A 22,884-nucleotide genomic window follows, 5' to 3' on the forward strand; every position below is an offset into this window, starting at 1 on the left:
GAGAAGCACACGTTTGAAGTTTGGCGAGATATCGTTTCCCCAATACCATCTAATAAGCGCTTAGTGGAATGTGCAGACTAATGAGTGGTTTGTTGTTCATTAGCACCTACTGTACCACAAATAAGAATGCATCTCTGAATTCACTTCAGATTGTTAAATGCCCAAATGACTGTCGCTCACTTATAGAAAATACACACTGCCCCCAAAAAGAATTATGTCCAGCAGACAACTTGGAAGCAGATGAGAGAGATGCTCTGAAAACAAGGATTTAGTTACAGAGTAAGGCACAAGACACATTTCTATTCCTTACAAAATGGACAATAACCTATCCATTCTATTCTAGTATTTTATTCTACATTACTCTATTCTATAAACAGAGAGTTCACAGTTTAAATATTGGTTCTTACCACGGCAGCGAAGTAGACGGCCATGAGTGGGTGTGAAGCCAGGAAGGAGTCATAGAGCCTGAGAACATGACGGATCTCAGACAGGACGTGGCCATGTGATGAGCCAGCTCAGAGCAAAGATGGTTCCCACCTCGACCCTGCAACACATATGAACAAGTGAGTCAGTTATTATTATTTTCTGTGTTTGTTTATAGGATAGGACAGAGGTAGAGCTAGAGGAGAGAGTGTGCTGAAATAGCAGTGGTCCGTATTCAAACCCATACTGCAGCGGTACATGAGATCTGGAGGCAGCGACTTAGACCACTTGACCACCCTATGCCATTATGAACAGGTCAAGTCACATTTGATTTAAAGTGCATCGTCACAGAGTCTCCATACACTTTACAGAGGGAATAAACAGCAACAACTACATTGCTCAACCGCTCATTATCAACAGTAACAGCTCATTATCAAGAGCAACAGCTCATTATCAAGAGCAACAGCTCATTATCAAGAGCAACAGCTCATTTTTACACTGCCTAATTAAAATACATCCGTTGACGTCCCACTAGTCGATGTACAGTAAACCCAATCTCCTTATTCTGTCATGATGACCGCAGGACAGCCCAGCACTTAACCTGCATTAGCCTGCAAAGTGGGGGATGCAAGTCTGAGGGAAATGTGTGAATATAACAAGGGCTACAAGTACATCCCATAGGGCTCTCGTTAAAAGTAGTGCACTATATAGGAAATAGGGTGCCATTTGGGACACAACCAAGTTATGCTTATGCCAGTTCCTGTGAGTAAGAACGGTGTAATTACAGACTACAGAGAGACCAGTTTTAAAGGCAAGGCATGGTTCACTACAGAAACCCCTTGGACTGCAACACTTAATGCAGATCTATTTGAGTTATTATTTGTGGGCTTTGCAGGAGAAAACTCCTTGGACAAAGCACTCGAGTGCCGCTCACAAAAATCACCAATTTGTAACATCCATAGGCAACTCTATAGCTAACTGAACATTTAGGATGGCAACCACAACAGCAACAGTCATTGTGTTGTCAAATGACTTGCCTTTGTAATACTTTAATTTTGTTCAAATGAAGTAGGGCCTATTTGTAAAAACTAGGTTATATAACCGCTCTAGCGTCAAATACTTTCCTGAACATTTCCTCAGCAGTCTTAGGGTAGCCTAAAAGCAGTGAGCAACACCTGTGAGCTTCCATCTCCTTGGCTCTGTCTCAAATAGCACCCTAGTGTACTACTTCCAAGAGGCCTTCCAAGATGCACCCATATTCAATATTTATCACTAGCCCTCTTATTCTCTACATTTTACATGTCGCCACTATCAAAAATAACTTTATTTTATCAAGAACTGGGGAGGAACTGCACGCAACACACACACACACACACACACACACACACACACAGAGAGGTTTATGTGCTACAGCTTACCCCAAAGCATTTCAACACAACACACACCCAGGACACAGTGTAAATAAGACTAGGAGAATATATAATACCATGGTAGTGTGTTTTAGTACACCACACACAATGCTGGAGTTTTAGAGGGATATAGTCACACAACTTTGACGAGCAGTCAAATAAAACACTGCTTCAGTTCGAGTCAAAATATCGTTCCTTGTCTGCTGTGTTCCATTTCTCCTCGGAGATGGATGAAAAACATGCCTAGCATGCAAAAAGAAAGTCCTCAACCATACTCATAGTGACTTGTCAGTGCAGCAATCATATTGACGTGGAGACATCTTAAGAAGGTTGACAATCAAGACCCAATGTGACATTGAGGAAACAGAGAGCAAAGTGACAGCACAGCGGAAGGCGGTGGAGTCCTTTGACTGGCTGACAGTTAGCTGTGGAGACAGGAAACCAGGGCCCGCTCTTTAACTCAAAGCCTTCCCAATTAAATCTCACAGCATACATTCTTGTCAGACCATCAATTATACAAATACATCAGGAGCCCCAAAAAATCTCTGTGATAAATAAGAAATACACAGTCTTCCATCCTTTATCCCTCAGTTCTGTAGTCTCATACTACACACTAGTCCAGCTGGCTCAGGGGTACAGTAGCCTAGCTGATGGCAAGGCAGGTGGAGAGACATAGAAGCAATTGATCGGGTGGATTTTTACTCCATATCTCCTAGTTTGACTCAATTGTATATCCTGGCTGCGACAACCTACCTTTCCAAGAAGAATATACAGACTCTTACTGCCCCCTTCAGGAGAAAAGAGTGGGAAGCAGGGCCTGTATTAATAAAGTGTTACAGAATAGGTGCTGCTCTAGGATCAGTTTTGTCTTTTGGATCATCATGAACAAGATTACATGGACAGGGGGGACCTGATTCTAGATCAGCACTCCTACTCAGAGCCTTCATGAATATGGACACCGATCATGAGTCGCAAATGCAAATATACAGTAAACTACAAAAGTATTGGGAGAGTGACAAATGTTTTGTTGTTTTGGCTCTGTACTCTTCAGATTTGAAATTATACAATGACTATGAGGTGAAAGTGCAGACAAAACAAACAGCAAATGCATCATTGTGTGCAAGGAATATGGGACCAAACACTAAACTTTTGACCCCTTGACTATCTCCACATTTTGTTACGTTACAGCCTTATTCTAAAATGCATTAAATATTTTTTTCCCCTCATCAATCTACACACAATACCCCAAAATGACAAAGCAAAAACAGGGTTTTAGAAAGTTAGCTAATTTATTAAAAATAAAAACAGAAATATCTTATTTACATACGTTTTGTAATGACCTGACTAGATCATAAAGGAACAATTGTCCAGACAGAGGGTTGAGTTTACGAATTGACGGTTTATTAACCCAACCTTACACAGGCTACTGTTTGGTCGTAGCCCACGCCAAATAAATGAAAGATACCGCACAAACCAACCGTGACCTTCTCTTGTGAAGGCCAGACGTAAGAGAAAGAACAATGGCTAAACCTGGTCTTAACTTCCAATGCTCCATCCCCCTGCCCAACCCCCCTCCACGCCACTCCGCCAACCACCAGGATGCCCGGCATCAGAACATTCCAGACATTCCCGTGATTGACAGATAGCAGGTTGATTGGCATGTCGGACCCCGTGAACACTGGTAAGTACAACACAACCAACTAATAGCCTAACACATAACACACAGCTGTCTGTGCGGGTCGCTACAGTATTCAGACCCTTTGCTATGAGACTTGAAATTGAGCTCCGGTCAACCTGTTTCCATTGATCATCCTTGAGATGTTTCTACAACTTGATTGGAGTACACCTGTGGTAAATTAATTTGACTGGACATGATTTGGAAAGGCACACACCTGTCTATATAAAGGTCCCACAGTTGACAGTGTATGTCAGAGCAAAAGCCAAGCCATGAGGTGAAAGGAATTGTCCGTAGAGATCCGAGACAGGATTGTGTCGAGTCACAAATCTGGGGAATCTGGGGAAGGGTACTGAAAAATGTCTGCAGCATTGAAGGTCCCCAAGAACACAGTGGCCTCCATCATTCTTAAATGGAAGAAGTTCGGAACCACCAAGACTCTTCCTAGAGCTGGCCACCCGGACAAACTGAGCAATCTGGGGAGAAGGGCCTTCGTCAGTTAGGTGACCAACAACCCAATGGTCACTCTGACAGAGCTCCAGAGTTCATCTGTGGAGATGGGAGAACCTTCCAGAAGGACAACCATCTCTTCAGCACTCCACCAATCAGGCCTTTATGGTACAGTGGCCAGACGGAAGCCACTCCTCAGTAAAAGGCACATGACAGCCCGCTTGGAGTTTTCCAAAAGGCACCTAAAGAAGCTCAGACCATGAGAAACAAGATTCTCTGGTCTGATGAAACCATGATTGAAGTATTCGGCCTGAATGCCAAGTGTCACATCTGGAGGAAACATGGCACCATCCCTACAGTGAAGCATGATGGCAGCATCATGCTGGGGGGATGTTTTTCAGCGCCAGGGACTGGGAGATTAGACTAAGGATCAAGAAGAATGCCCCTCTTCCCACAGGTGTTATTACTACTTCTGAGGGTTTAGAGCTTAAGGTAGTCACCTCATACAAGTACTTGGGAGTATGGCTAGACAGTGCACTGTCCTTGTCTCAGCACATATCAAAGCTGCAGGCTAAAGTTAAATCTAGACATGGTTTGCTCGATCGTAATCTGATGACCATCCTACCCATGCTAGATTACAGAGAAGTCATTTATAGATATGCAGGAAAGGGTGCTCTAGAGCGGCTAGATGTTCTTTACCATTCGGCCATCAGATTTGCCACTAATGTTCCTTATAGGACACATCACTGCACTCTATATTCTATACTCCTCTGAGATGGCCGCCTCGCTTCACGTTCCTGGGAAACTATGCAGTATTTAGTTTTTATGTGTTATTTCTTACATTGTTACCCCAGGAAATCTTAGGTTTAATTACATACAGTCGGGAAGAACTATTGGATATAAGAGCAATGTCAACTCACCAACATTACGACCAGGAATACAACTTTCCTTAAGCAGATCCTCTGTTTGGTCCATCACCCAGGACAATGGATCGGATCCCAGCCGGCGACCCAAAACAACGGCGCCGCAGAAGGGGCAGACGGAGCGGTCTTCTGGTCAGGCTCCGCACATCGCGCACCGCTCCCACGCATACTACTTGCCAATGTCCAGTCACTTGACAACAAGGTAGATGAAATCCGAGCAAGGGTTGCCTTCCACAGAGACATCAGAGATTGAAACTTGGCTCACTCGAGACACGCTATCGGAGTCGGTATAGCCACCTGTTTTTTTCAAGCATTGCACCGACAGAAACAAGCATCTCTCTGGTAAGAAGAAGGACGGGGGGGTATGCCTTATGATTAACGAGACATGGTGTAATCATAACAACATACAGGAACTCAAGTCCTTTTGTTCACCTGACTTAGAATTCCTTACAATCAAATGCCGACCGCATTATCTACCAAGAGAATTCTCTTCGATCATAATCATAGTCGTATGTACAGTGGGGCAAAAAAGTATTTAGTCAGCCACCAATTGTGCAAGTTCTCCCACTTAAAAAGATGAGAGAGGTCTGTAATTTTCATCATAGGTACACTTCAACTATGACAGACAAAATGAGAAAAAAAATCCAGAAAATCACATTGTAGGATTTTTAATGAATTTATTTGCAAATTATGGTGGAAAATAAGTATTTGGTCACCTACAAACAATAAAGATTTCTGGCTCTCACAGACCTGTAACTTCTTTAAGAGGCTCCTCTGTCCTCCGCTCGTTACCTGTATTAATGGCACCTGTTTGAACTTTTTATCAGTATAAAAGACACCTGTCCACAACCTAAAACAGTCACACTCCAAACTCCACTATGGCCAAGACCAAAGAGCTGTCAAAGCACACCAGAAACAAAACTGTAAACCTGCACCAGGCGGGGAAGACTGAATCTGCAATAGGTAAGCAGCTTGGTTTGAAGAAATCAACTGTGGGAGCAATTATTAGGAAATGGAAGACATACAAGACCACTGATAATCTCCCTCGATCCACGCAAGATCTCACCCCGTGGGGTCAAAATTATCACAAGAACGGTGAGCAAAAATCCCAGAACCACACGGGGGGACCTAGTAAATGACCTGCAGAGAGCTGGGACCAAAGTAACAAAGCCTACCATCAGCAAGGGCATTGAAGATGAAACGTGGCTGGGTCTTTCAGCATGACAATGATCCCAAACACACCGCCTGGGCAACGAAGAAGCATTTCAAGGTCCTGGAGTGGCCTAGCCAGTCTCCAGATCTCAACCCCATTGAAAATCTTTGGAGGGAGTTGAAAGTCCATGTTGCCCAGCAACAGCCCCAAAACATCACTGCTCTAGAGGAGATCTGCATGGAGGAATGGGCCAAAATACCAGCAACAGTGTGTGAAAACCTTACAGACTTACAGAAAACGTTTGACCTCTGTCATTGCCAACAGAGGGTATATAACAAAGTATTGAGATAAACTTTTGTTATTGACCAAATACAAATTTTCCACCATAATTTGCAAATAAATTCATTAAAAATCCTACAATGTGATTTTCTGGATTTTTTTCTCATTTTGTCTGTCATAGTTGAAGTGTACCTATGATGAAAATTACAGGCCTCTCTCATCTTTTTAAGTGGGAGAACTTGCACAATTGGTGGCTGACTAAATACTTTTTTGCCCCACTGTATTCCCCCCCAAGCAGACACATCGACGGCCCTGAAAAAACTTAATTTGACTCTATGTAAACTGGAAACCACATATCCTGAGGCTGCATTTATTGTAGCTGGGGACTTTAACAAGGCTAATCTGAAAACAAGGTTCCCTAAATTTTACCATCATATCGATTGCGCGACCCGGGCTGGCAAAACCCTGGATCATTGTTATTCTAACTTCCGCAACGCTTCCCTCCCCCACCCTCTTTTCGGAAAAGCTGACCACGACTCCATTTTGTTGCTCCCAGCCTATAGACAGAAACTAAAACAGGAAGCACCCGTGCTCAGGTCTGTTCAACGCTGGTCCGACCAATCGGATTCCACGCTTCAAGATTCCTTCGATCACGTTGACTAGAATATGTTCCGCATAGCGTCGAACAACAACATTGATGAATACGCTGATTCAGTGAGCGAGTTTATTAGCAAGTGCATCGATGATGTTGTACCCACAGCGTCTATTAAAACATTCCCCAACCAGAAACTGTGGATTGATGGCAGCATTCGCGTAAAACTGAAAGCGCAAACCATTGCTTTTAATCAGGGCAAGGTAACCGGAAGCATGACCGAATACAGACAGTGTAGCTATTCCCTCCGCACGGCAATCAAACAAGCTAAGCATTAGTATAGAGGCAAAGTAGAATCGCAATTCAACAGCTTTAGACACGAGAGGTATGTGGCAAGGTCTACAAAAGAAAAACCAGCCCCGTCGCGTACCACAATGTCTTGCTCCCAGACAAACTAAACAACTTCTTTGCTCGCTTTGAGGACAATACAGTGCCACTGACACGGCCCGCTACCAAAACCTGCGGGTTCTCCTTCACTGCAGCCAATGTGAGTAAAACATTTAAACGTGTTAACCCTCGCAAGGCTGCAGGCCCAGACGGCATCCCTGGCCGCGTCCTCAGAGCATGCGCAGACCAGCTGGCTGGTGTGTTTACGGACATATTCAATCAATCCTTATCCCAGTCAGCTGTTCCCACATGCTTCACGAGGGCCACCATTGTTCCTGTTCCCAAGAAAGCTAAGGTAACAGAGCTAATTGACTACCGCCCCGTAGCACTCACATCCGTCATCATGAAGTGCTTTGAGAGACTAGTCGTACACATCACGGACAAACTGAAATGGTTCACCCACACAGACAGCGTGGTGAAGAAGGCGCAGCAGCGCCTCTTCAACCTCAGGAGGCTGAAGAAATTTGGCTTGTCACCAAAAACACTCACAAACCTTTACAGATGCACAATCGAGAGCATCCTGTCGGGCTGTATCACCGCCTGGTACGGCAACTGCTCCGCCCACAACCGTAAGGCTCTCCAGAGGGTAGTGAGGTCTGCACAACGCATCTCCTGCCCTCAAGGAGACCTACACCACCCGATGTCACAGGAAGGCCAAAAAGATCATCAACAACAACCCGTGCCACTGCCTGTTCACCCCGCTATCATCCAGAAGGCGAGGTCAGTACAGATGCATCAAAGCTGGGGCCGAGAGACTGAAAAACAGCTTCTATCTCAAGGCCATCAGACTGTTAAACAGCCATCACTAACATTGAGTGGCTGCTGCCAACATATTGACTCAAATCTCTAGCCACTTTTATAATGGAAAAATTGTGGAAATAAATGTATCACTAGCCACCTTAAACAATGCCACTTTATATAATGTTTACATACCCTACATTACTCATCTCATATATATATACTGTACTCTATACCATCTACTGCATCTTGCCTATGCCATTCGGCCATCACTCATTCATATATTTTTATGCACATATTCTTCTTATTCATTCCTTTGCACTTGTGTGTATATAAGGTAGTTGTGAAATTGTTAGGTTAGATTACTTGTTAGATATTACTGCATGGTCGGAACTATAAGCACAAGCATTTCGCTACACTTGCATTAACATCTGCTAACCATGTGTATGTGACAAATAAAATTTGATTTGATTTGTAAACTGGTCATCTCAGTATACCCGTCGCAAGACCCACTGGTTGATGCTTATTTATAAAACCCACTTAGGCCTCACTCCCCCCTATCTGAGATACCTATTGTAGCCCTCATCCTCCACATACAACACCCGTTCTGCCAGTCACATTCTGTTAAAGGTCCCCAAAGCACACACATCCCTGGGTCACTCCTTTTTTCAGTTCGCTGCAGCTAGCGACTGTAACGAGCTGCAACAAACACTCAAACTGGACAGTTTTATCTCAATCTATTCATTCAAAGACTCAGTCATGGACAATGTCGTGACATTGTATTAGTTAATGTGACTACTGTCGCTCATCGAATCATTACAAGTTTCTAATTGCGTGATTAACTGAATCAACCTGGGGCACAATGGGAAAACTAGTTTTTATTGAGTTTCTATTTCCCAAATTAACTCAAAGAATATCAGAATATCGATTTTACAACAGCCGCTAATTAACCAGTTACCTCTTACAATCTCGTTCTGAACGTCTGTAACGGTTTTCTTTAGGTGAAGGAGAGTCGGACCAAAATGCAGCGTTGTGATGATTCATGTTTGTTTAATAAAGGAAAAACTATACATGAATAAACTACAAAATAATGAAATGTGAAACCTAAACAGTCCTATCTGGTGCAAACACGGAGACAGGAACAATCACCCACAAAACCCAACACCAAACAGGCTACCTAAATATGGTTCCCAATCAGAGACAATGACTAACACCTGCCTCTGATTGAGAACCATATCAGGCCAAACATAGAAATAGACAAACCAGACACACAACATAGAATGCCCACCCAGCTCACGTCCTGACCAACACTAAAACAAGGAAAACACACACGAACGATGGTCAGAACGTGACAGTACCCCCCCTCCAAGGTGCGGACTCCGGACGCACAACCTAAACCTATAGGGGAGGGTGTGGGTGGGCATCTGTCCGCGGTGGCGGCTCTGGCGCTGGACGTGGACCCCACTCCATAATAGTCTTAGTCCACCTCCTTAGCGTCCCTAGATAGGCGACCCTCGCCGCCGACCTTGGCCTAGTAGTCCTCACCAAGGGCCCCACTGGACTGAGGGGCAGCTCGGGACTGAGGTAGCTCGGGACTGAGGGGTAGCTCGGGACTGAGTGGAAGCTCGGGACTGAGGGGTAGCTCGGGACTGAGGGGTAGCTCGGGACTGAGGGGAAGCTCGGGACTGAGGGGAAGCTCGGGACTGAGGGGAAGCTCGGGACTGAGAGGAAGCTCAGCACTGAGAGGAAGCTCAGCACTGAGAGGAAGCTCAGCACTGAGAGGAAGCCCAGGCAGGTAGTTGGCTCTGGCAGATCCCGGCTGGCTGGCAGTTCTGGCAGATCCTGGCTGACTGGCAGTTCTGGCAGATCCCGGCTGACTGGCGGATCCTGGCTGACTGGCGGATCTGGCTGAATAGCGGATCCTGGCTGACTGGCGGATCTGGAAGATTCTGGCTACTCCATGCTGACTGGCAGCTCTGGCTGCTCCATGCTGACTGGCTGCTCTGGCTGCTCCATGCTGACTGGCTGCTCCATGCTGACTGGCGACTCTGGCTGCTCCATGCTGACTGGTGGCTCTGGCTGCTCCATGCTGACTGGCGGCTCTGGCTGCTCCATGCTGACTGGCGGCTCTGGCGGCCCTGGCTGCTCCATGCTGACTGGCGGCCCTGGCTGCTCCATGCTGACTGGCGGCTCTGGCTGCTCCATACAGACTGGCAGCTCTGGCGGCTCCTTGCAGACTGGCATCTCTGGCGGCATCCTGCAGACTGGCAGCTCTGGCGGCTCCTTGCAGACTGGCAGCTCTATGCAGACTGGCAGCTCCTTGCAGACTGGCAGCTGGCAGCTCCTTGCAAACTGGCAGCTCTATGCAGACTGGAGACTCCGGCAGCGCTGTAGAGACGGAAGGCTCTGGCAGCGCTAAACAGGCGGGAGACTCCGGCAGCGCTGTAGAGGCGGAAGGCTCTGGCAGCGCTAGATAGGCGGGAGACTCCGGCAGCGCTGGAGAGGAGGAAGGCTCTGACAGCGCTGGACAGGCGAGGCGCACTGTAGGCCTGATGAGTGGTGCTGGCACTGGTGGTACTGGGCCGAGAACATGCACAGGAAGCCTGGTGCGGGGAGCTGCCACCGGAAGGCTGGTGCGTGGAGGTGGTACTGGGTAGACCGGACCGTGCAGGCGCACTGGAGCTCTTGAGCACCGAGCCTGCCCAACCTTACCTGGTTGAATGCTCTCGGTCGCCCTGCCAGTGCGGCGAGGTGGAATAGCCCGCACTGGGCTATGCACCCGCACTGGAGACACCGTGTGCACCACAGCATAACACGGTGCCTGCCCGGTCTCTCTAGCCCCCCGGTAAGCACAGGAAGTTTGCGCAGGTCTCCTACCTGGCGTAGCCATACTCCCTGTGAGCCTGAGGGGTAGCTCGGGACTGAGGGGTAGCTAAATATGGTTCCCAATCAGAGACAATGACTAACACCTGCCTCTGATTGAGAACCATATCAGGCCAAATATAGAAATAGACAAACCAGACACACAACATAGAATGCCCACCCAGCTCACGTCCTGACCAACACTAAAACAAGGAAAACACACACGAACGATGGTCAGAACGTGACAACGTCGTATAGCCCGTGAATCTGCACGGACCCGGGTCTCACCAATGAGTTTGTACCACACCAATCTTAGTTGAATATTTATTTACTAAAAAGCTAAAATGATGATAAAAGATACACATAGACAAAACACCTTATAGGCTATTGATTAGAACTTAGTATAACGGGCCTACACACTATGGCGCGTGTTACCCACAATGGGGATTTCAAAGGGAGAAAGGAAAAAGAAAGTACACGAGAGAAATATACATTTGGGTGAATTTGTCAGCTATGCTATTTTAACCCTAGCCTTGTCCCAAACTGCCGCTTTTATGGGTCAGAATATAATGATGCAATTACGTGGGGTAGACCTCAGAGGATTCTCTGCGTGGACCGTTCAGCTGCTCGATGACGCACTTCTCCTGCGCACTTCTCTGATTGTCCTCCCGATGTCAGTGTCCTTTTGGCTTAGGAGTCTGTTCCCTCACCCTTGCTATGGAAGGGGTCTTCTGAGGACAGACAGCTCTGTATCTCAGAGCTCACAGCATAGGAATGAAACCTTTTAGATAGCACGATTCACTGGGATTGGATGCTAAGGGGGTCCGGCTTGAATTCACCCGCTTAGACACAGCTACTCATCCGTAGCTTGGGTAGAAAAGGATTTATTTGTCTTCAAACTTGTGTTGCGTTCTGGGTTCGTTGACTTTTTAGACCTTGGCTGCAGCTGTGGTCACGTAGTCCTCCTGTAAATTCTATACTCACAGGTTTTATACCCTTGGGTCAGAAGTGGGCGTAACCGACTTTAAGGCAATTCTCTGGGCGTACCAAGTTAATGAAGCAAGGTCTAGATTTTACTCAAACCCAATTTTAGACAACTAACTTAACATTTAATTTACCAAAACACTCCCTTTGATTTGGACATTTTCCACACAACGTACAATGTATAAACATCAAACATATACTAGGAAAACTCTTTACGTTACACTGTTTTCGTAATAACGTCATCTATTAACCTTTAATAACAAAACAAAAATGACATACATTTTCATATTCCATCTATCGTCATGACCACCATTGTGGTTGAGGCTGGTTCTCCATAGTAACAGGACAAAGGAATTTGTCTGTGGCCTGAGATTTACCAGGGGCGTGAAGGGTCATAAAAACCCCACATCTTCAGACCCCTAGATCTCTCCTCCTCTGTTGGGGTTGAGAGATAATCTGTAGGGTTGTGGTCTCCTGTAACCTGATCAGGACAGTCATGACAACACTTTTACTGACAGTTGTGGCTGCTTTGTGTGATGAATTGTTGTCTCTACCTTCTTGATCTTTGTGCTGTTGACTGTGCCCAATAATGTTTGTACCATATCTTGTGCTGCTACCATGTTGTGTTGCTACCATGTTGTTGTCATGTTGTGTTGCTACCATGCTGTGTTGTCATGTGTTGCTGTCTTGCTATGTTGTTGTCTTAGGTCTCTCTTTATGTAGTGTTGTGTTGTCTCTCTTGTTGTGATGTGTGTTTTGTCCTATATTTATATTGTATTTTCTATTGATTTTTTTTTTTTATCCCAGGCCACAGGAGGCCTTTTGCTTTTTGGTAGGCCGTCATTGTAAATAAGAATGATTTCTTAACTGACTTGCCTAGTTAAATAAAGGTTAAATAAAAGGGATAGATAAACTGAGCAAAGTAGAGAGAGATCCTTGATGTAAACCTGCTCCAGAGCGCTCAGGACCTCAGACTGGGGTGAAGGTTCACCTTCCAACAGGACAACGACCCTAAGCACACAGACAACTCAGGAGTGGCTTCGGGACAAGTCTCTGAATGTCCGTGAGTGGTCCAGCCACAGCTCGGACTTGAACTCGATCGAACATCTCTGGAGAAACGTGAAATTAGCTGTGCGGCAACGTTCCCCATCCAACCTGACAGAGCTTAAGAGGATCTGCAGAGAAGAATGGAAGAAACTCCCCAAATACAGGTGTGCCAAGCTTGTAGTGTCATACCCAATAAGACTTGAGGCTGTAATCACTGCCAAAGGGCTTCAACAATGCACTGAGTGAAGGGTCTGAATACTTATGTAAATGTGATATTTCAGTTTTTATTTTTAACAAATTTGCAAAAAATGTTTATCTGTTTTTGCTTTGTCATTATGGGGTATTGTGTGTAGATTGATGAGGGGGAGAGAAATATTTCATACATTTTAGAATAAGGCGGTAGCATAACAAAATATGGAAAAAGTCAAGGGGTCTAAATACTTTCCGAATCACATAAGTATTCACACCCCTGAGTCAGCGATTACATCTGTGAGTCTTTCTGTGTAAGTCTCTAAAAGCATTCCACACCTGGATTTTACAATATTTGCACATTCTTTTTAAAATCATTGTTGATCACTCCTTGACAGCCATTTTCAAGTCTTGCCATAGAGTTTTCAAGCCGTACCTCAGGAACATTCCAATGTTGTCTTGGTAAGCAACTCCAGTGTATATTTAGCCTTGTATTTTAAGTTATTGTCCTGCTGAAAGGTGAATTTGCCTCCCAATGTCTGTTGGAAAGCAGACAACCAGAATTTCCTCTAGGATTTTGCCTGTGCTTAGCTCTTTTCCATTGCTTTTTATCCTAAAAAACTCCCTAGAACTGACCAATGACAAGCATACCCATAATATGATACAGCCACCACCATGCTTGAAAATATGAAGAGTGGTACTCAGTGATGTGTTGTATTGGATTTGCCCCAAGCATAACACTTTGTATTTAGGACAAAGTTCATTTCATTGCCACATTTTTTGCAGTTTTACTTTAGTGCCTTGTTGCAAACAGGATGCATGTTTTGGAATAGTTTTATTCTGTACAGGCTTCCTTCTTTTCACTCTGTCATTTAGGTTAGTATTGTGAAGTAACTACAATGTTATTGATCCATGCATTATCCTTCCTCTCCAGCAACTGAATTAGGAAGGACGCCTGTATCTTTGTTATACTGGTTGTATTGATAGACCATCAAAAGTGCAACGTCACCATGCTCAAAGGAATATTCAATGTCTGCTTTTTAAAATTTGTTTCCATCTACCAATAGCTGCCCTCCCTGGTCTTTGTGGTTGAATCTGTGTTTGAAATTCACTGATCCACTGAGGGACCTTACAGATAATTGTATGTGTGGGGTACAGAGATTAGTCATTCAAGTCATTCAAAAATTATGTTAAACACTATTATTGCACACAGAGTGAGTCCATGCAACTTATTATGTGACTTGTTAATTAAGCACATTTTTACTCCTGAACTTATTCAGGTTTGCCATAACTGTCATGACTTGCCCTCCTGGATGGAGGTCAAAGGTGCTGGCTAACCAACAGTTTCAAGACTCCCCTCTCCTGGGGGGAGTTGGCTAGTTTTATGAGGGTTGTAAATACCTTGCAGGAACTGTCTCTCCCTGGCCTGCAGTATTGAAGGGAAAGAACCCTTTTGTTACAAGGAGATTCTTCCTGCCAAAACTACAACATCCAAAAGTGGAAAATTAAACAATATTCTTAACACAAAGAATGTGGGAAATGGTCGGGAGGGAATTAAAGAACAATCATGTCAGATAATTTATTGTTTGGTGATATCATTTTTATTTAACTAGGCAAGTCAGTTAAGAACAAATTCTTATTTACAATGATGGCCTAGGAACAGTGGGTTAACTGCCTTGTTCAGAACGACATATTTATTATACCTTGTCACCTCGGGGATTCGATCTAGAAACCTTTCGGTTACTGGCCCAACGCTCTAACCACTAGGCTACCTGCCGCCCCAAGACACTATAACGGAAACATTGTAACTTTAAGTGCTTTCCCAATGTATATGTCAGAGTTACATCTAAATGGGGCGGCAGGTAGCCTAGTGGTTAGAGCGTTGGACTAGTAACTGAAAGGTTGCAAGATCAAAGCCCTGAGCTGACAAGGTAAAAATCTGTCGTTCTGCCCCTGAACAAGGCAGTTAACCCACTGTTCCTAGGCCATCATTGAAAATAAGAATGTTCTTAACTGACTTGCCTAGTTAAATAAATGAAAAATTTTGTAAAACTTATATGATTAAATATTAACTGATTTACTATTTCTGAAAAGATAGCAATGTGATTTTAGCCTTCTAAATGAGAAACTGTATCCAGTCAGTAACCACGCCCAGGTGAGCACAGACATTATGCCGGCGTGATGGAACGCCCCCTTTGACCAGAGTGCTTAAAAAGGACTCGTAACGAAATTTACATGAGACCAAGCAGGCTAGACCAGACAGAGTGGAGCGGTGGCTACACAGCTGATAAATGGTTTAAAACTACTAGACCAGTATATTTGGAGCGTGGGCTGAAAATGTGACAAATGGACCCTCTGAAACTCAACAGAGAAGACTAGACATGCACCGCCTGCAGCTCTGCACGTAACCTAGTCTGACCGAAGTCGAGAAAAGAATAACATTTCCCTATCAAACAACCATTGGTACGTCTGATGTATGCATTCCAACAAACACTTTCAGAACAAAGGAAACCTACTACAACTACGAAGGACATGGTGACCTCTGGTGGACAACTAGAGGCTTACACAACCAGAGACTTTCTGTCAAACTATTGGTCACAGAAGGATCGGGCGATTTCAACAGAGAGACGACAAAGACATTCAAGCTTAAATATGCACATTGCATTTCTAAAACCGAATGAGCGGTTGTTAGGGTGCTAAATATCCATATTTACGATGAGCGTATTATTCAAATGTATGTACAATAGTTGAATTCCTTTGTCTCTCCTTCTCCCGCTCTTTCTTTCCCCACCCCTTTCAAATCGTGCAGAATTGAAGTCAACGATGTTCAGAATGAGACTGATATGAGGTAATAATAATTAATGGATGACTAATATGATAAGGATATATTCTGATATTCTTGAGTTAATTTGGGGAAAGGGTAACTCATTAAACAAACTTTTTCCGTGGTGCCCCAAGATTGCTAATGACTTAATTGTTACATGATTCATTTAATCTTCATAATAATTAAACATATTTAATTGATTTGATAAAATAATCATCATCACATTAATGATATTCACGTCACAACATAACAAAGGAGTTGAATACTTATTGACAAACATTTCAGCTTATAATTTTTAATTAATTTGTACAAATGTAACTTTGTGGGGTATTGTGTGTAGATCAGTGACACAGAACCTCTATCCATTTTAAATGCAAGCTGTAACACAACGAAATGTGGAAAAAGTCAAGGGGTGTGAATACTTTCTGAAGGCATTGTAAGTGAATTTGTCCCAATACATTTGGTTGAAAAAGTACTGTAATTTCTAGACAGTTCACCCAATATGGGTGAAAATACCCTCCAATTAAAGGCGACAGTCTGCACTTGAACTTTGTATCATTGTATCATTTCAAATCCAAAGTGCTGGTTACAGAGCCAAAACAACAAAAAATCTGTCACTGTCCCAATCCTTTTGGAGCTCACTGTAGAAACTGATGTTGCTGATAGAAAATATATTCTCACAAGGCTACAAGGTAAAACATCTGAATGTTTTATTCTTGAACACATAATAAAACAAAATAGATTCCACTGCTATCAACTGAATAAACTTCAAAACTCTTGCTATGAATCAGAGTTTGTAGTTGGGGAAAACTGGTAGAATTACTTCAAAGTGAAGGTGTATTCCTTGCAGCCATGCCTCGCTTGTTATCTGCCATTCAAACCTGCTATTTGATCTTTTCTCAAATAATCTGGAAAACTGTCTCTCCAATTTCCCTAAAGGACACAAGAAGACACAGATTTGGAGTTGAAGTCACACGAACTGTGATCTGTGCCTCTCTCACTGCAACAAATCCACATAGGACGGCAGGTAGCCTAGCGGTTAAGAGCGTTGGGCAAGTAACCGAAAGGTTGATTGTTCGAAACCCCGATCCAACTCGGAAAATATGCCGATGTGCCCTTGAGCAAGAGCACTTAACCCTAATTGCTCCTGTAAGTCACTCTGGATAAGAGTGTCTATTAAAATGTTTAATAACAAAGATTTACCTGAGCATAAAATCATGTAGTTCTGGATCAACTATCTCCATCTGTAAGGGGTGCATACTGGTGGCAGAAAAGTCAGGTGCAGCAGAGCAAAAACGGTGTTTACAACGGAGCAATTTAATAATAAAAACCACCGGAAACAGAACAAACAATCAATGGGTACAAAACCCGTCGCACACCAGATAAACGTGCACATGCACTTACAATAAACAATTCTGGACAAGGACATGGGGGAACAGAGGGTTAAATGCACAACATGTAATGATGGAATTGATACCAGGTGTGTGGGAAGACAAGACAAAACAAATGGAAAATGAAAGTGGATCGATGATGGCTAGAAGACCGGTGACGCCGACCGCCAAACGCTGCCCGAACAAGGAGAGGAACCAACATCGGCGGAAGTCGTGACACCATCCAGTATTGGCATCAGGTAGTTCAGTATGTGCTTGGTGCTGTCCATGGTTGGATCCATGAAATCACAGCTGGGGAAGGAGGATAATGTGACCATGATAGAGAGGGGAAGCCATCTTTGGTGGTCAGAATAGGGTAATAAGCGCATAATAAGGGATATAATAACAGACCTGGGTTCAAATAATATTTGAAATCATTAAAATACTTAAGCTGTGTTTGATTGAGCTTGCCTGGTACAAGGGAAGAGTTTAAAAATTGCCACGCCTGCCATGTCACTACAGGCAGGCTCAAGCAAATGCTCAAAGTATTTTGGGAATATTTAAAATATTGCTTGAACCCAGGTCTGGAGGTCTGTGCTCTTATGTATTCATAGAGTCTCATAGTAAGTGTGCCGATTTCCTCATATCAGCCTGAGGTGTTGGTTAGAGAGGGTCTACACCATGGCGATGGCCATGCGCTCCCCTACCACCAGTAGGAAGGTGACCACGATGTCATGGTAACCCTGGTAGTAGTGCAACGCAGGGTTCTTCTGTAGGACAATCAGGATGCTATCAATCAGCTGTTCCTGTAATACGAGCTTCTCGTCCATACGCATGCCCGAGGAGAGGGGGAGCGAGCAAAACTGTGTCTGAAGAGATAGCCACAAAATCTATTGCGCTGATGCAATACATTTACGAACAACCAACGTTTTGAAAGCAAGCTGCAATCACAAGGGTTTCAGATACTTGTGTCTAGATGTCAGTGTCTCAATACTTGGCAATAGCTTGCTTTCATCATCTACTTTACTTCAAGAGCACTGTCTAGACACTGATACTGTAACGGCAGATGTCCTCCTCTTCGTCTGAAGAGGTGTAGCAAGGATCGGACCAATACGCAGCGTGGTAAGTGTCCATGACGATTTTAATAAGAAAAGCCTGAACACTATGAAATACAAAACAATAAACGATAACGTGAAATAAACCAAACCGAAACAGTCCCGTGTGGCACAAACACTGACACAGGAAACAAACACCCACAAACCAACAGTGAAACCCAGGCTACCTAAGTATGATTCTCAATCAGAGACAACTAACGACACCTGCCTCTGATTGAGAACCATACTAGGCCGAAACAGAAACCAAACATAGAAACACAAAACATAGACTGCCCACCCCAACTCACGCCCTGACCATACTAAATAAAGACAAAACAAAGGAAATAAAGGTCCGAACGTGACAGATACACACTGCCCATCTCTGGTCGATAGAAGGATTGGATTGTACTCTGTTTCCACCACATTAGTATTATTTTATCAGTGGTCATCATAATGGGACGAAGATAAGTTAATGAGAACATGGTTAAGAAAGCCACTGAACACAATATTGAGATGCCCCCCATGATGGGTAAGGCCCTGAGTTAACTGAGAGGGAGGACAGACAGTGACCTATCAGCTTACCCCTGATCAGATCAATGCCACAGAGAGGGAGTTACCTCTATTTTATTCTATCGTTGACACACTGAGTGATTTAACAATTCTATTCTATTGATGACACAGTGAGTGAGTTAACAATTCTATTCTATCGATGACACACTGAGTGAGTTCTCAATCCTATTCTATCAATGACACACTGAGTGAGATAACAATTATATTCTATCAATGACACACTAAGTTCTCTATTCTATCAATGACACACTGAGTTATCTCTATTCTATTGATGACAGTCAGTTACCTCTATTCTATTCTATCAATGACACAGTGAGTGAGTTACCTCTATTCTATTCTATCGATGACACAGTGAGTGAGTTACCTCTATTCTATTCTATCGATGACATAGTGAGTTACCTCTATTCTATTCTATTGATGGCACAGTGAGTCAGTTACCTCTATTCTATCGATCACACAGTGAGTGAGTTACCTCTATTCTATTGATGACACAGTGAGTTGACTCTATTCTATTCTATCAATGACACAGTGAGTTACCTCTGATCTATTCTATCATTGACACAGTGCGTTACCTCTATTCTATCGATGACACAGTGAGTTACCCCTATTCTATCGATGACACAGTGAGTGAGTTACCTCTATTCTATCGATGACACAGTGAGTTACCTCTATTCTATTCTATCATTGACACAGTGCGTTACCTCTATTCTATCAATGACACAGTGAATTACCTCTATTCTATCAATGACACAGTGAGTGAGTTACCTCTATTCTATTTATGACACAGTGAGTGAGTTACCTCTATTCTATCGATGACACAGTGAATTACCTCGATTCTATCAATGACACAGTGAGTGAGTTACCTCTATTCTATTTATGACACAGTGAGTGAGTTACCTCTATTCTATCGATGACACAGTGAGTTACCTCTATTCAATTCTATCATTGACACAGTGAGTTATCTCTATTCTATCGATGACATAGTGAGTGAGCTAATTCTATTCTATTCATGACACAGTGAGTGAGCTAATTCTATTATATTCATGACATAGTGAGTGAGCTAATTATATTCTATTCATGACACAGTGAGTTAAATCTATTCATGACAGTGCATGAGTTAATTGCATTCTATTCATGACACAGTGAGTGAGTTAACTCTATTCTATTCATGACAGTGGATGAGTTAATTTTATTCTATTCATGACACAGTGAGTGAGTTACCTCTATTCTATCGATGACACAGTGAGTTACCTCTATTCTATCGATGACACAGTGAGTGAGTTACCTCTATTCTATCGATGACACAGTGAGTGAGTTACCTCTATTCTATCGATGACACAGTGAGTGAGTTATCTCTATTCTATCGATGACACAGTGAGTGAGTTACCTCTATTCTATCGATGACACAGTGAGTTACCTCTATTCTATCGATGACACAGTGAGTGAGTTACCTCTATTCTATCGATCACACAGTGAGTGAGTTACCTCTATTCTATTGATGACACAGTGAGTGAGTTACCTCTATTCTATCGATGACATAGTGAGTGAGTTAATTCTATTCTATTCTATCAATGACACAGTGAGTGAGTTAATTCTATTCTATTCTATCAATGACACAGTGAGTGAGTTAATTCTATTCTATTCTATCAACGACACAGTGAGTGAGTTCAAATCAAATCAAAGTTGATTTGTCACGTGCGCCAAATACAACAATTGCTTACTTACAGGCTCTAACCAACAGGTAGGTGAAAAGGTAGGTGAACAATAGGTAAGTAAGGAAATAAAAACAACAGTAAAAAAATAGCAGTAGCGAGGCTATTTACAGTAGCTGGGCTATGACAGTAGCGAGGCTGCATACATGCACCGGTTAGTCAGGCTGATTGAGGTAGTATGTACATGTAGATATGGTTAAAGTGATTTTTTTTCTCATTTTGTCTGTCATAGTTGAAGTGTACCTATGATGAAAATTACAGGCCTCTCTCATCTTTTTAAGTGGGAGAACCTGCACAATTGGTGGCTGACTAAATACTTTTTTGCCCCACTGTATGATAAACAGAGAGTAGCAGTAGCGTAAAAGAGAGAGGGGGGGCACACAATGCAAATAGTCCGGGTAGCCATTTGATTACCTGTTCAGGAGTCTTATGGCTTGGGGGTAAAAAAAAGCCTTTTTGTCCTAGACTTGGCACTTCGGTACCGCTTGTCATGCGGTAGTACAGAGAACAGTCTATGACTGCGGTGGCTGGGGTCTTTGACAATTTTTAGGGCCTTCCTCTGACACCGCCTGCTGTAGAGGTCCTGGATGGCAGGCAGCTAAGCCACAGTAATGTACCGGGCCGTACGCACTACCCTCTGAAGTGCCTTGCGGTCAGAGATCGAGCAATTGCCATACGAGGCAGTGATGCAGCTGTAGAACCTTTTGAGGATCTCAGGACCCATGCAAAATCTTTTTAGTTTCCTGAGGGTGAATAGGCTTTGTCGTGCCCTCTTCACGACTGTCTTGCTGTGTTTGGACCATTCTAGTTTGTTGGTGATATGGACACCAAGGAACTTGAAGCTCTCAACCTGCTCCACTACAGCCCCGCCGATGAGAATGGGGGTGTGCTCGGTCCTCCTTTTCCTGTAGTCCACAATCATCTCCTTAGTCTTGGTTACGTTGAGAGATAGGTTGTTATTCTGGCACCACCCGGCCAGGTCTCTGACCTCCTCCCTATAGGCTCGTCGTTGTCGGTGATCAGGCCTACCACTGTTGCGTCGTCTGCAAACTTAATCATGATGTTGGAGTCGTGCCTGGCCATGCAGTTGTGGGTGAACAGGGAGTACATGAGAGGACTGAGTACGCACCCCTGGGGGGCTCCAGTGTTGAGGTTCAGCATGGCAGATGTGTTGCTACCTACACTCACCACCTGGGGGGAGGCACGTCAGGAAGTCCAGGATCCAGTTGCAGAGGGAAGTGTTTAGTCCCAGGATCCTTAGGTTAGTGATGAGCTTTGAGGATACTATGGTGTTGAACGCTGAGCTGTAGTCAATGAATAGTATTCTCACATGGGTGTTCCTTTTGTCCAGGTGGGAAAGGGCAGTGTGGAGTGCAATAGAGATTGCATCATCTGTGGATCTGTTTGGGCGGTATGCAAATTGGAATGGGTCTAGAGTTTCTGGGATAATGGTGTTGATGTGAGCCATTTACCGACCTTTCAAAGCACTTCATGGCTACGGATGTGAGTGCTACGGGTATGTAGTCATTTAGGCAGGTTGCCTTCGTGTTCTTGGGCACAGGGACTATGGTGGTCTGCTTGAAACATGTTGGTATTACAGACTCAATCAGGGACATGTTGAAAATGTCAGTGAAGACACATGCCAGTTGGTCAGCACATGCCCAGAGTACATGTCCAGAGTAGAGGTCGACCGATTAATCGGAATGGCCGATTAATTAGGGCCGATTTCAAGTTTTCATAACACTCGGAAATCGGTATTTTTGGGCACCGATTTTGCAGATTTTTTTATATTTATTTATTCATTTTTTACACCTTTATTTAATCTTTATTTAACTAGGCAAGTCAGTTAAGAACACGTTCTTATTTTCAATGATGGCCTAGGAACGAGGCCAGATTTGTACCTTGTCAGCTCGGGGGATCCCCATCTTGCAACCTTACAGTTAACTAGACCAACGCTCTAACCACCTGCCTCACGAGGAGCCCGCCTGTTATGCGAATGCAGTAAGCCAAGGTAAATTGCTAGCTAGCATTAAACTTATTTTATAAAAAACAATCAATCAACGACTGTCGTTGCACCAATGTGTACTTAACCATAAACATCAATGCCTTTCTTAAAATCAATACACAAGTATATATTTTTAAC

General features: G+C 43.7%; 1 pseudogene; it reads right to left on the reverse strand.

The window, feature by feature from the left end:
- Positions 1-212: 212 nt before the first annotated feature.
- Positions 213-22,884, reverse strand: part of LOC139391594 (TBC1 domain family member 20-like) — a 37,955-nt pseudogene continuing 15,283 nt past the window's right edge.

The sequence above is a fragment of the Oncorhynchus clarkii genome, chromosome 32 (assembly GCF_045791955.1).
Source record: "Oncorhynchus clarkii lewisi isolate Uvic-CL-2024 chromosome 32, UVic_Ocla_1.0, whole genome shotgun sequence".
Taxonomy (NCBI): domain Eukaryota; kingdom Metazoa; phylum Chordata; class Actinopteri; order Salmoniformes; family Salmonidae; genus Oncorhynchus; species Oncorhynchus clarkii.